Consider the following 13,585-nt stretch of genomic DNA (forward strand, 5'->3'; position numbering starts at 1 on the left):
AAAGTAATGTGCTTTCTCCCATATGAATTAAATTGCTGTAAATTTGAACTCCTTGGGGTCTCTCTACTTAGCAAATGAAAAATAAAATAGCGCCGGTAAGGAAAGGAGGTTTATGGTCATAGCAGTTGTTATAGGTTACTGTAAATAATCTCTTTGCTTGCAATCTGAGAACATGTTGGCAAAACCCCAGAGTGTGACAAAATGTTTTATTGGGCAGAACTAGTATGTTCTGGAAGGATCAGAGAAAAACTTTACATGCAAATTATGCTCATGCCTTGCACCTAGCAAGTGCAATTACTGTCATAGTCACTTCTACCACAGACGTGCCTCTTCTTTTAATGCGGTTTCAAAATTCATTTTGCTTCTAACACACCTATATGCCCTGCCTGATGGGACTAGATAGGACACTTAACAGTGAGGAGGGGGCTGATCCTAGGCACCAAAGCAACAGTGAGAAAGGCAGAAGAGAGGCCCCTTGAAATTAAACTGAGAGAAATCTACACCCAACCCTGTGTGGCCCTCTCCACATAATTTGTCATTTCCCATCTCAGATTGCTTTGCCTGTGCTCGTGAAAGCTGATTAACACTGGCAAGGGGGTTGATGGAATCTTAAATCTTATGATTACAACAGAAGAAGGCCGGGGCATCCTAAAACTTGCAGGAGCCATGCCCAATATTCAGCATGAACCCCAGTTGCCGGTCAGCATAGATAAAATGTATATAAATATACGCATACAGAGATGCACTCATCATCTCAAATCCTTCCTTTGCTCAGAACGTAAGGCAGAATGTGAGTCAACTGAAAACCTGATATTTACCAAAAGTTGATACACAAGAGCAGGTTTAAATAAAATTTCCATTCAATTTCTGGGCCGGAAGCCCAGGAAATTAAAAAAAAAAAAGAATTAAAGGCACATGTGGATCTTCTCAGTGTGAATGCCGGATGGAGTTTTTATTGAATTTGGCCTCAACTGATTGTAGCATTATAAGCAATTCTGCAGTTAAGTTTCATCAGGCATTTAAATGGCAAATCCTCTTTTTAGGGCATTATAACTAAGAATAATAACTTCCTTTTCCTATGGTACCTTTTATATCAAAGCTCTTTAGCTGTGAGATCATCTTCCCATTGTTAAGATGTGCCATCTGTGTGGAAAGATAGAAACTATTTCATGCTACTGATAGCACATATTACTTGTTTGTTCCCCTGTTTACCGAGTAACAAAAGGAAATGAAGAAAAATATCTACAAAACCCACAGAAGGGAATTCTTAAGCAAGAGGACAAACTGTAACACAGCCAGCTACTGACAAACACATCTGTTCTTTTGAAGGTGGGCTGGAGTTTTTCCTGAGTTGCAAAGGCAAGATGTAGGAGCTTTGCCATGTTACTTTCTTGGTGTTGTAGCTTCTTTTTTGGATGCCAAATTGGGGTATAGTCACACTGTCTACATCACTGGATTGAGGAGCTCTGAGTGTGTTTGGAGGATGTTCATATTGTCTACACTGCTGGATTGAGAGGCTCAGAGGAGTATATTTGGGGGATGGTCAGACTGTCTATCTTGCTGGGTTGAATGACTTTGAGAGGTGTGTTTAGGGGATGGTCATACTCTATACACTCCTGGGTTGAGTGGCTTTGAAGAGTGTGTTTGGAGGATGGTCATACTGTCTACACTGTTGGGTTGAGTAGTTCTGAGGAGTGTGTTGGTTGGTTGGTTTGTTAGTTGTCTATTTGAATCAGTAAGTTATAAAAACTTTTCAGCTTCCAAGCTGAAGTAAGGAATTCAGGTGGGTAAAACAACAGCAGTCAAAGCCTGACCATGGAGTTTTGCCTTGAATGTCTAAAGTAACACTAATTATCTTTACTGGAGCAAGTCCTTTGTATTTCTGGTAAAAACAGAAGATTCTGAAAAAGATATATAGAAGTTGATCTAGCATATTCTACCACTCCCTATTGCTGGAACTTAGCTTTGGATACTAATGTAATAAATGAAAACTCAGACTAATTTTGTTTACTCTGAGGACATTTGCTGAATTTTTGCATCTTGTTGTTCTCTTGGTGCCATCTTGTAGATCACTATGTAACAGGACTTTATTGTGTTACTGTTCATGTGTCTACTATTGTATTACCAGTGTCCATTGCGAGATTGTGAACTTCTCAGAGGCACTGGTTTTGCTCTGTTTACTGCCCCACACAGAGTTCCAAGCAATCTGTAACATACACATAATGGGTTGGCAGGAAATGTTTGCTCAGTAATGCAGCAACCTTCCAATGTGTCTGGTGCTGTACAAACTGCTTATTGTAGGAAGTTGATGTCCCTCACAGCCGCTACAGGTGCTAATTACTCTGGTAAGTTTTTTCTGAAGATAAATATGCTGAAATACATAAAGTGAATTTGTTTATCTAAAAACTCACTCTTCCAAGATTGTACAAGCTGCAGTTCATTCCTTGATGCTAAGAAGTCTCTTTAGTGTGTATACCACCTCAAGTTTGAAGGACTTTATGTTAACCCTCTAATCCAATGACTCTCAGATTCTAATGTGTACAGAACTTGTGAATCTGCCTAAAACACCACTTCTGACGTAGTAGGTCTAGGGTATAGCCTGGGACTCTACATCTCTAACAAGTATCTGGATTCCAGTGTTGCTAGCGGACTGAACTTTGAGGAGGCAGTCTACAATCCAAGCACTCAGTGTTAATGTCCCCAGCATCTGTCACATACTTAAGGCTCAGTGATTTGAGTTAATAGAAGTGAAAGACACTATGATAACCTAAATCATCATACAATTACATAATTCCATTTAACATGATTTCTGTTATAGTCCCAATGGCTATAACAGAAATCTCAGGAGATTTTAATTTTCTATGCAGATGAACAAGTTAGGAAGATAAAGGAATCTTCCTTAGCTTATAAGATTTGAAGCAGAAATCAGCAAATTTTGAATCCTGCTCTTTTCTGTATTTGACCAGAGCACACTGGCTCAACTTCGTTGAATTTTAAAAGATGTATTTTGAGGAGAAATAGCAAGAGACTGAAAAAGTTAGAGTGAGTCTCTGTCTCTGTCTCCTTTCATCGCCTGATGAAGGTTAATATTCCTGAGGATGCCTATGTGTTTGTCTTTGGATTCACCTTATTTAGCTTCTCTAGGAACATGAATTACAGAGACCCACACGGGAGCACCGGACAGAAATCTCAAGGTCCAAATCAGGAGCAGAAGGAGACGGAGCACGAGCAAGGAACTCAGGACCACGAGGGGTGCACCCACACACTAAGACAATGGGGATGTTCTATTGGGATCTCACCAAGGCCAGCTGGCCTAGGTCTGAAAAAGCATGGGATAAATCCGGACTAGCTGAACATAGTGGACAATGAGGAATACTGAGAATTCAAGAACAATTGCAGTGGGTGTTTGATCCTACTGCACGTACTGGCTTTGTGGGAGCCTAGGCAGTTTGAATGCTCACCTTACAAGACCTGGATAGAGGTGGGCAGTCCTTGGGCTTCCCACAGGTCAGGGAACCCTGATTGCTCTTCGAGCAGATGAGGGGGGGGGGACTTGATCGGGGGAGGGGGAGGGAAATGGGAAGCGGTTGTGGGGACGAGGCAGAAATCCTTAATAAATAAATAAATTTAAAAAAAAAAGAAAAAGTTAGAGTGAGTAAAGAAAATGTGCATAATGTAGTTATTGCTTATTAATTGGTGATGATGAGTTTGTAGCAAACTAAGAAAGACAGAAGGTCTTGGATGTGGGCGGCCCCTCTGTGGGCTGTGATTACCATTATTGAATAAAGAAACTGCCTTGGCCTTTTGGTTGGAAAGAACTTAGGTAGGTGAGGAAGTCAAAACTGAATGCTGGGTGAAGGAAGGCAGAGAGAGACACCATGGAACCACTGGAGTCAGGCATGCCGAATCTTTGCCAGTAAGCCACTGCCATGTGGCGATATACAGATTAATAGAAATGGGTTAAAATAATACAAGAGTTAGCCAGTTGTAAGAAGAGGGGGCTGCTGTTTGTTCCTGGCCGCCTGGCTAGCTTAGACCTGAAATAACCACACAGAAACTGTATTAATTAAATCACTGTTTGATCCATTAGCTCTAGTTTCTTATTGGCTAACTCTGACATCTTAATTTAACCATTTCTATTAATCTGTGTATCACCATGAGGTTGTGGCCTATCAGCAAAGCTCCAGCATGTCTGACTCTGGCAGTGGCTCCATAGCATCTCTCTAACTCTGCCTTCTTCCTCCCAGTATTCCATTTAGTTTTCCCCACCTACCTAAGTTCTGCCCTATCAAGAGGCCCAGAGCAGTTTCCTTATTCATTAATGGTAATCACAGCATACAGAGGAAAATCCCATATCAGCCAATAAGAAGCTAGAGCTAATGGGCCAAGTAGTGTTTTAATTAAAATAGTTTTTGTGTGGTTATTTTGGTTTTGGGTGGCTGGGATGAACAAGTGGCCTCCTTTTTTTGCTACAGGTCTTCACGAAGCCCTTAGCTCTTCACTCTAAAAATCTTTCATGTAATACACTAATGAATACACCATATCTTTTGCTCTAATACATCTCATACCCAATTCAGAAGCTGCTTTTTGTAGTGGGTGCTGATTGACACAGTCATGGTCAAAAGGCTGAGGGTAAATGACAATTGAATGTTTAGCCCTACATATGCTGCTATTTATATTTCCACCTCAAAGGTTCAAGAAACAATGCAGAAGAAAGATAGGAAAGAATGTAAGAGCTAGCCATTGGGTAAGAGCATTATAAAACTGTATCCTGGACATAATATAGCCCTTGCTCACACAACCATGTTTACCTGCATTAGACCGCCTTGCATGAAAATGAGCCCTTTGATATTCTATCATGCAGAGGAGAGGGGCTCCTGAGGCCCAACTCACCCTCAGGACCTATTGGCAGTTAATGACTACCAAGAAATAACAGTTATTGCCTTTGATAGTGTGGTTTACTCTAGGAGATACCCCCATCCATGCTCATGCAAGGAACCCTATAAACCCCTGACCACTTCCACCCGCGAAAGTCAAAAATAGGAAATAAACTTGGGATGATAGGTCCAGAGAGAATATGAGTGGGGCGTGTATAATCAAAGCACATTATATACATTCATGAAGTTGTCGAAGAAAAAAATACAAAGGAGATGATGTGGTTGCGGGGTTCAGTAAGTTTATACATTGATGTACAATGATTTTTCTAAGCCTGACAATCTTTTGTTAATTAAATAAAAAGGGTTTGTTTTTCAAATTTTATGTTGAAAATACATCCCTTCCATTTGTTTAATTTAAGTCTTCACACATTATTGTGATGATAATTCCTTGATAATACCAAATATATAGCTTTCTAGGTAGGCTTCTCTTCTTTGTATAGCTCTAAGTTTTTATGTAGCTAAATATATCTTAGTTAATATGTTGAGACAAAGGTTTTTCTTTGTATTCTAAGATTAAAGTTAAAAGAAAGTTCTTCTCAGGGTATTTTGAGAAAGAAAGAAAAATGAACCACTGGATCTTCATGTAAGGATGGCTAATATTAGCTTTAAAAATATCGTTTAAAAGCACATAGAATGAAAATCATGTGGCTTGGGGTATAGTTCAATGGAGGATAGAGCACTTTGGAAGGAGGAAGATGAAACCTTGTGAATGCCCTCATTTTGATAGATTATTGTTTTAGTTTTATACATTATTGTTTTCCCATTGTATCCTTATGGGTCAGAGAAAAGAAATTAAAAGAGCAACCTCAGTGGTTCCTTGTTCAAAGAACACTAATTCACGATGATACCCCACTGTGTGAGTCAGCATCCCAGGACTGTAACAAATGTCTGTGATAATCAACTTATACAGAGAAAGGCTTATTTTCTTTCACAGTCTGTGTGGGTTTGGTCTATGAAAAACTGAGTGATTTCCCTGCTTTCCAGTCTGGTGAAGCATGTCTGAGAGCATATTGTTGAAGCAAGTAGCTCAGTTTGTTGGCAGGACACAGAAGAGAGTTAGAAAGAGAGCAAAACACCACAATCCCTGCTAAGATCATGTTCACTGTGACAGAAAACTTTCACTAGATGTCAGATCTTCAGGGTACCACCACTTCCCAATACCATAGAGTTAGTGACTAGTTTTTCAGTGGACAGTATTTGGTGGGCATTATAGGAAAAACCCATCACCGTTTTGCTTTAAGTACCCCCTCCCTAACACCACTACATTAACTGGAAAGAGTTCAGTATATCTGTTCAAGTCATTGACATGCAGTTTTCATCAGTGACACAATCAAACTCAAGGCAAAATGTATGCAACAGGAAAACAAAGTAGTGAACACCAAAGAATAAAGAAAATAAGTTTATGTTGTTAGTTTATTTACACAGCCCCAGAGTCATGATTTAGAATGCCTTTGGCATTAGTAGAGCCTGTAGCAAATGAACATTTTTTTTTTATTCTGAAAAAGAATCCAAAGGATGTCTTCTAATTTGGCCAGTTTACTGCTATGGAAACATTTTTTTTTCTGTAATCACTTAGAGCAACCTTAATATGAGTAGTCAGGGTTATAAAACATTGGAGAGAATCAATTCTGTCGTAGCTGTGTGAAGCTTCTGCAAGACTTCAGAGTTTGTCCTAAGTGGAGCTACAAGGGAATGAAGAAAGAATACACAAATGCACAAACAAAAAAGCTTGGATAGAATGGTTTGTTCTTGATCTGATGGAGGGCATCAACTACATCAGGGAACCTCAGCATTTACTTTAGCATCTGAATTTAGGAGATGAATTTGTGATAGACAGCTAGACAAGTGAACAGACTTAGCTAATCTAGGGAAGAGAGCTCTGTCTGTATGGAAGAAATCTCAACCAAGTCATCAGCAATCAGGAAGCTGTGATTGATAGTTTCCACATATCCTGTCAGTCTTGGCACTAAGAGCAGATGATTGCTTTGTCATTCGTCTGACCCTCACCCAGGTAAGGGTTGGCCACTTTCATGGGTCTGGAACATTGGGGTTCTTGACATTGCCATGCTCAAGTCAACAACAACTCAAGGATCCACACAGCTGTAGAAATTTCTTGTTTTGAACACCTTTTAGAAACAAATAAGATCTATGTTTACTAATGCTCTTGTACATTGCAAAGATTTGTCACTCATATTGGTTTAATAAAATGCCAATTGACCAGTAACCAGGGAGGAAGTATTGGTGGGCAACCATATTAAGAGAATTCTGGGAAGAGGAAAGGCAGATTGCAGTCACCAGCCAAATGCAGAGGAAGCAAGATGAGAATGCCTCACTGATAAAAGGTACAAAGATATAGGGCTAAAGATACATAAGAATTGTAGGTTAATTTTAAGTTGTAAGAGCTAGTTAATAATAATCCTGAGCTAAGAGGTCAGTCAGTTTATAATTAATATAAACCTCTCTGTGTTCTTTGGGACTGAATGACTCCTGGATCTGACGTGACAGAAACTTCCATCTACAGAGAATGGATACTCTATACACCTAACTTCAACTCACCAAAATAAATTGAGCATTTGCTTCCTCCTGAATCTGGTCAGAACTATAATATTAATGGTTTCTCACAGCCTCATTCAAAGTAAACGCAAGGGTTGGTTGGATGTCAAAAATATTTTTGAATATATGTAATATATTTAGGTCACTGGATTTTGACATTTTTCTTTACATTTAGGTCAAAATGATTAAAGAAAAAAAATTTCTCATTGGAACAGTCATTTTATATGTTAAAATATCTTTTTGAGGAACAGCTAACTAGAATCTCTAGTGGCCCTGAAATTTTAATACACATTCAAATCACTTGGGAAACATGAAAACTCTTCTATAGATTGCCTGGCTTCAACTAATACTGCTGACTTCAGTATCTCAGAGCCTCTCTCAGGCATGAGGAACTTTTGTTTTTATTTCACATAGTCCATGAGATATAGGTGAACTTGATTAAGAAAAGCATTTGTGGTATGGCTAAGTTGTTTCTTCCAAGCAAGATGAGTTAAAATCTTTGTCCCCACAGGCCTTCTAATGTGACTTTATATGCAAAGAAGGTCTTTTCACACATATCTCATAAAGTTAAGTTCTGATCATACAAAATTACAGTAGATGTAAGTCTAATTACAGGTACCATCATAAAATAAGGCACATTTGAACAGAGATGTAATGAGATAAACACTATGCAACACTGAGATGGGCAGACCCCAGAAGATCTGTGACCATCGAGGGTGAATAGAGGCTGAGGTTGGCACTGGGTAACTGCAAGCTAAGATCCTAAAAGTGTTTCTAGAATCTACCGGAACTTAGAAGAATGAGATGATTTCTCACCCTGGACTGAGAAGCCTAGGGCTTCTTAACTGCGAGGATAAATGGCTGTTGCTTCAAGCATCCTGGTTTATGCTAAGTGGTTATGGCAGCCACGGGAAATGAGCACAGCATTTCCTAGTTAATACAACGAGAAGGCTCAATTTTAGTAAGTAAAGCCATCTTCCCCACCTTCAAACTAATTTACCCATTGAGTTTAACTGGTATTTCTAAATTAATATCCACTTTCAAGAATTATGCCAAAATAAATATTTATCCTCCTCTTAATCCTTTTTTTTTTCCCATTCCTTGTTACTCTCATTACGATGGGAGAATTCAAAACACCTACTTTGGTGCAACATTTATCTGGATCATTACCATTTCAGCAGTTATATTTCACCATGTGCTGTTCCAAGTCTTTATTTGTTCACACACTTCCCATCATGGTCTACAAAATACAGGGTGGCTGGGTCACTTTACTTTAATGTTATTTGATAAAATATGTACAATAAAATTATTTTTAAACTGAAGAACTAAAAATTGGACTGTTTCCTCCTCTCTCTCTCACTCTCTCTCTCTCTCTCTCTCTCTCTCTCTATATATATATATATATATATATATATATATATATAATGTATATTCTTGCACATGTTTGTGGGTGTACTTTCATGCCTTATTACTCCCCAACTTATTTCTGAGACAGGGTCTCTCAGTGAACCTGAAGCTACACAGGAAGAGAACAAGCCTCAGCTATCATCCTGTCTCTACACTCACACACACACAACACCAGGGTTATAGGCATATGTGATCATACCCAGATTTTTATGTACAAGTACTGAGAATTCTAACTCGGGTCCTCATGCTGAGAAGCAAATGTTCTTAACCACTGAGCTACCTCCCTGGCATAGAAGTTGCTCCATTTTTCTTGAATTCTTTGTTTAAAATGATGGATAAAAAGCCTAGTAATAAAGTGTTGATGATGTGGGCCTGCTTCCAGCCAACAAAACTGATGGTGGCAGGAAGAACCATGGGAATGACTCCAATTAATGAAGTATATGGTTGATGTGAGGTAAAACCTAAATGCAGATTCATGTATGTGTAAAGACATAAAATTTCTGAGAGCCTTCTAATTCCCCCAAAGTAACCATTGTTTATTGTTAGTATCTCCCTACAATGACCTCTAGACAATGTTCTTTGGGTGCTATTTCTAGCTTTAAAATTATCAGAATCCTGAAGCAGGAAAAAATGCACAATGTAAGAAAAGTGAGGAATAGAGGAATGTTTCTAAAATAACTGAAATGGAAGCTCCCCTCCACTTTGAAATCCAGCATACCTAGGACAATAATATTTAAGATGTCTGATGCAAAATGGAAAAGGAGAAATCCTAAATCAGAAAACAAGACATCTCTTTATGTAGTACATCTCCCTGGCCATGGCCTAGTGCTGCACTCATGAACTTACTGGAGCTACAGTTATTTGCACAAGGCCTAGACAAGATTGTGCACATTAACATTGCAACACGAGTAGGGGAGGGGCCTATGAGTCCTCAACCATCCCAGAGAGACTAGTAGCATTTTATAGTAGTTTGGAGCAAAATGGGTCATTTATTCAGTGGTGTAGTTACAGATAAGTTGCTCTTGTTCATTAAATAGCATCCTGCCCACACTTGGGCAAGAAAAATCTCATGGAACAGACACTTGTTAAGTAAAATACTTGTCACGAAAGAGAGAGGGCAAAGAAGAATAGAAATGGGGTCAATGAACATGACTAAAATTCACTATATAAATACATGAAACTGTCAACCAAAACATAGTTCTTAAGCAGGAGAGGCTGGGCTGAGATAACTCAGATATTGTTATATAATCTTGCATGCACATATTCCACCCACAATCTCCCCTTCCCTTCATTGTCTTGCTAAAGAGAAAGCAATGTTTGACAAGAAAAGAACTGTGTGCAGCTATATCTGTCAATGTCCTTCTATGTCTTCATTTTCAAATCAGTGGCGAAGGAATGCAAATAAGAGAAGACAAAATAAGGCTCCCAGCCATTTAATATTTCTTGGGATACCATTTTCATCTCTTCCTGCAAGTGAAGTAAAAGGCTATGCCTAATGGAAACCATGACTTCTCTGGACATTTGTCAGGTTTACCCAGAAAGCATTTGGCTTGAATTCTCACACGTATCACCAATGTGCCAAAAATCTCTGGCCATGGGTGCTTGAAAAAATTACTTGCAAGGAGCAACAGACACAATGATGTGTGTACATGTAATTGCCACTTAAGCTCAACTCAAGGACCAGTTGAATGGCACTGTTAAGGCCTATAGGTTAAAAGACCCCTTAAAGGCGTAAATTGCTCAGTCAGTAGAGCATGGGACTCTTAATCCCAGGGTTGTGGGTTCGAGCCCCATGTTGGGCACCAATTGAAGGTGTAAGTCACAAACAATCCCACACCAGTTTGGAATTATGACCAATAGAGAAGATATTTATTTAAAGGGGAAAAACTTACAGATCACCGTTCCAGACAACAGCCCTCTGCTCAATCAGGAAGGGAGCCTAGTTGCCAGAAGAGGAGCTGGAAGCCAGAGTGAGAGCAGAGGGAAGTGGCTTCTTTTTTAAAGGGAGAGAGACCATGCCCCAGTGGGCTGGTATCTCAGCGACTATTGGCTGGAGGAGCTCCCACAACAACCCCTTAAAAAGAATCTCATTGCAGTGACAGCAGAACTTTAAAAGACACTTAGGGCTTTTCTGAACTCACTGCTTTGTGGAACTGGAAAGGCTCTGCCTTTTGGGGAATGCCATCATGTAATTATAGTTTCAAATCTAGTTCTATCTTTCCACTAGTATTCAGGAGTTTAAAGTTTGGGTGATGGCTGAAAATATTCAAGCTAATAAGTACTCTGATTTTGTTTTAAAATGGTCTTCCTTTACTTTTTAGGTATTCTACCTAAAATTTGTACACAATAAAGATTACTGTCTTGTTCATATGAAGTAGGCACATATATGCCAGCTGAGCATTTCCATTTTCCTGTCTCCTTTCATTGGCTAATGTTGTAAATTTTCTGTTGGTGGCTACTCTTACATTATGTAGTCAATACTGTCTAACAATTCACCCCCATGCATCACTTATTTAACAAATTGCAGACAATTGCTAATAATTGGTAACAGTATAACCGGACAAATATTCAACAGTTATCTGGATTATTTGTTTTTAATTAGCATTTATTTTGTTGCATATTTCTTGAAGAATAACTTTTATAAGTTTCATAAATGATCGGGTTTCTTAAATATAGTTTGATACTTGCTGATAGACCCTGTGAGAGCATAAATCTTCCTCATTCTCGATATGGGTCTACTTTCCTCTCAACACTTTATTGTAAAAACTAGGGTTTTTGCTTTAAAATTTAGATCATTAACTTTGAGCAAAGAATGGCAGAATCTCAAAACTGGAATACATTACAAGAATGCAGCCTAGGGGTTATACAGACTTTTTCAATTTTTAATACTCTCAGGTGCTTCTTTTGTTGAAAACACTTCAACTCTACCCCATATTTGGTATGCTGCCCTTCTTACCAAGTGTGCAAATCTCCTGTAAACCTTATTCTTAATAAGGCTACCAGGATCAGAGCCAATCAAAAAAAGGAATAGTCTTCATAAATATTCACACCGCACCAGAGGTTTAGCTGTAACAAGTCATGAATAGTCATTGGGACTCTCATCAGTGGCTGAGACCCATCAATGCAAAAACAAAACTCACTTCTGACAGCAAATTAATGTGTTTATAAAGTAAAGAAGGCTAAGGGGGTAGAAAGTGAATGTGTTCTCCACTTAGAGATGTTTCTATTGTATCTCATGTATCATTTATCCCTTGCCCCGAATTAAGTGCAGATTTAAATATAAATATCTTTTAATAGCCATTTTTCCTAGATGATGGGTAGTTCTTTTTCTTTTTACTGGAAAATTGTGTGTTCAAATGCCACAGTTGACTGGAAAATACAGACATTTCCCTGGTGCACATCTGTTTACTGATGAGACCCATGAGGAAGTAGTGGATGATTTTGTAAATGGTCTGTGGCTTGTGAGAGAGAGTGTTTCATAATGAAACTGGAAAATCTCTTGGTTAGACTACCTAAGATTTGGGAACACAATATTTGAGCTTGAACCATAAGAGTTTAGAGGTAAATGGACTTCAATGAGTCATGAAGTATTCTAAATATTAAAATGAGGAGAGGAGGAAAAATGAGTCTCTCTTTTCTTGTTTCTCCCTTTACTGCTTGTTACAGAGAACTGTGAAAGCCTCCAACCTCCTGCATCTGTTGCAATGTTTGGTAGATTAGATATTTAGAAAGCACTGTTGTCTTCCTGAATAAGTGTTAAATGGTATCACATGCAATTAAAAATTATTTCAGGGACATGTACTACAAACTGTACATCTCTAGTAACATGGGGTAGTTCCCTCCTGCACGTCCTTCACATATCTGCATAACCAAGCTATAAAAATGACTCAAAAGGCATCTCTGTATTTTAACCAATACCCATTTATGTCCAGAAAAATTTTATTTACCCATTTAGATTTCTTATTACCCACTCATATGTCACTCCATCTTCATCTTTTTTTAAAGTAAACTGCAATTGACTTATAGCAAATTCATTTCACAGCCTGTCACCTCTTCCATACTCCACTCCACATCTTCAGTTCAGAAAACTTGCAGCTACATTCTAAATTAAATACAAATCCAACTCTCCACTCTGGTTCCTCTCATTAGCACTCAAGGTTACCGAGCCTTTGATATCAAATAATAGATACCCAAACACAAAGAAAACTTATTGGTCACAGACGTGTAAAACCCAGAGTTGACATTAGTTTCAAACACTCTTGTTTGAGATCCTCAAATCCTCTTACCGATACTCCAAACCCCTCTTCTGTCATTGTACTGAATACCCAGTCGGGTCCTTTCTTCCCAATGCTGAGTCCCAGCTCTTCCAGATTTCCATACCCTAAGCTTCTATTCTATCTGACAGAGACTGGGCTTTAACAGTTCCAACAGAGGTTTGAATAAAAGATGTCCTAAGACTCACCAGTCTACCCTAGAATTCTTGCTATACTTGAACCATTCATTACAGGCTTGAAGAGAGGAAATCGTAACTAACCACAGTATAATGTCAATGTTCCCTGCCTCAAATAAGTCATGGAGTCAACTGTACCTGATATCCACAGGAAAAGGTACAAAGTCCCAAACCTGCTTCCACCAGAAACCACAGCATGCATTTTTTTTTATATTTTCTTCTTCTATACACGGGTGGG

The sequence above is a fragment of the Microtus oregoni genome, unplaced genomic scaffold (assembly GCF_018167655.1).
Source record: "Microtus oregoni isolate MIOR12 unplaced genomic scaffold, Mior012 000002F_ref0000024, whole genome shotgun sequence".
NCBI classification, from domain to species: domain Eukaryota; kingdom Metazoa; phylum Chordata; class Mammalia; order Rodentia; family Cricetidae; genus Microtus; species Microtus oregoni.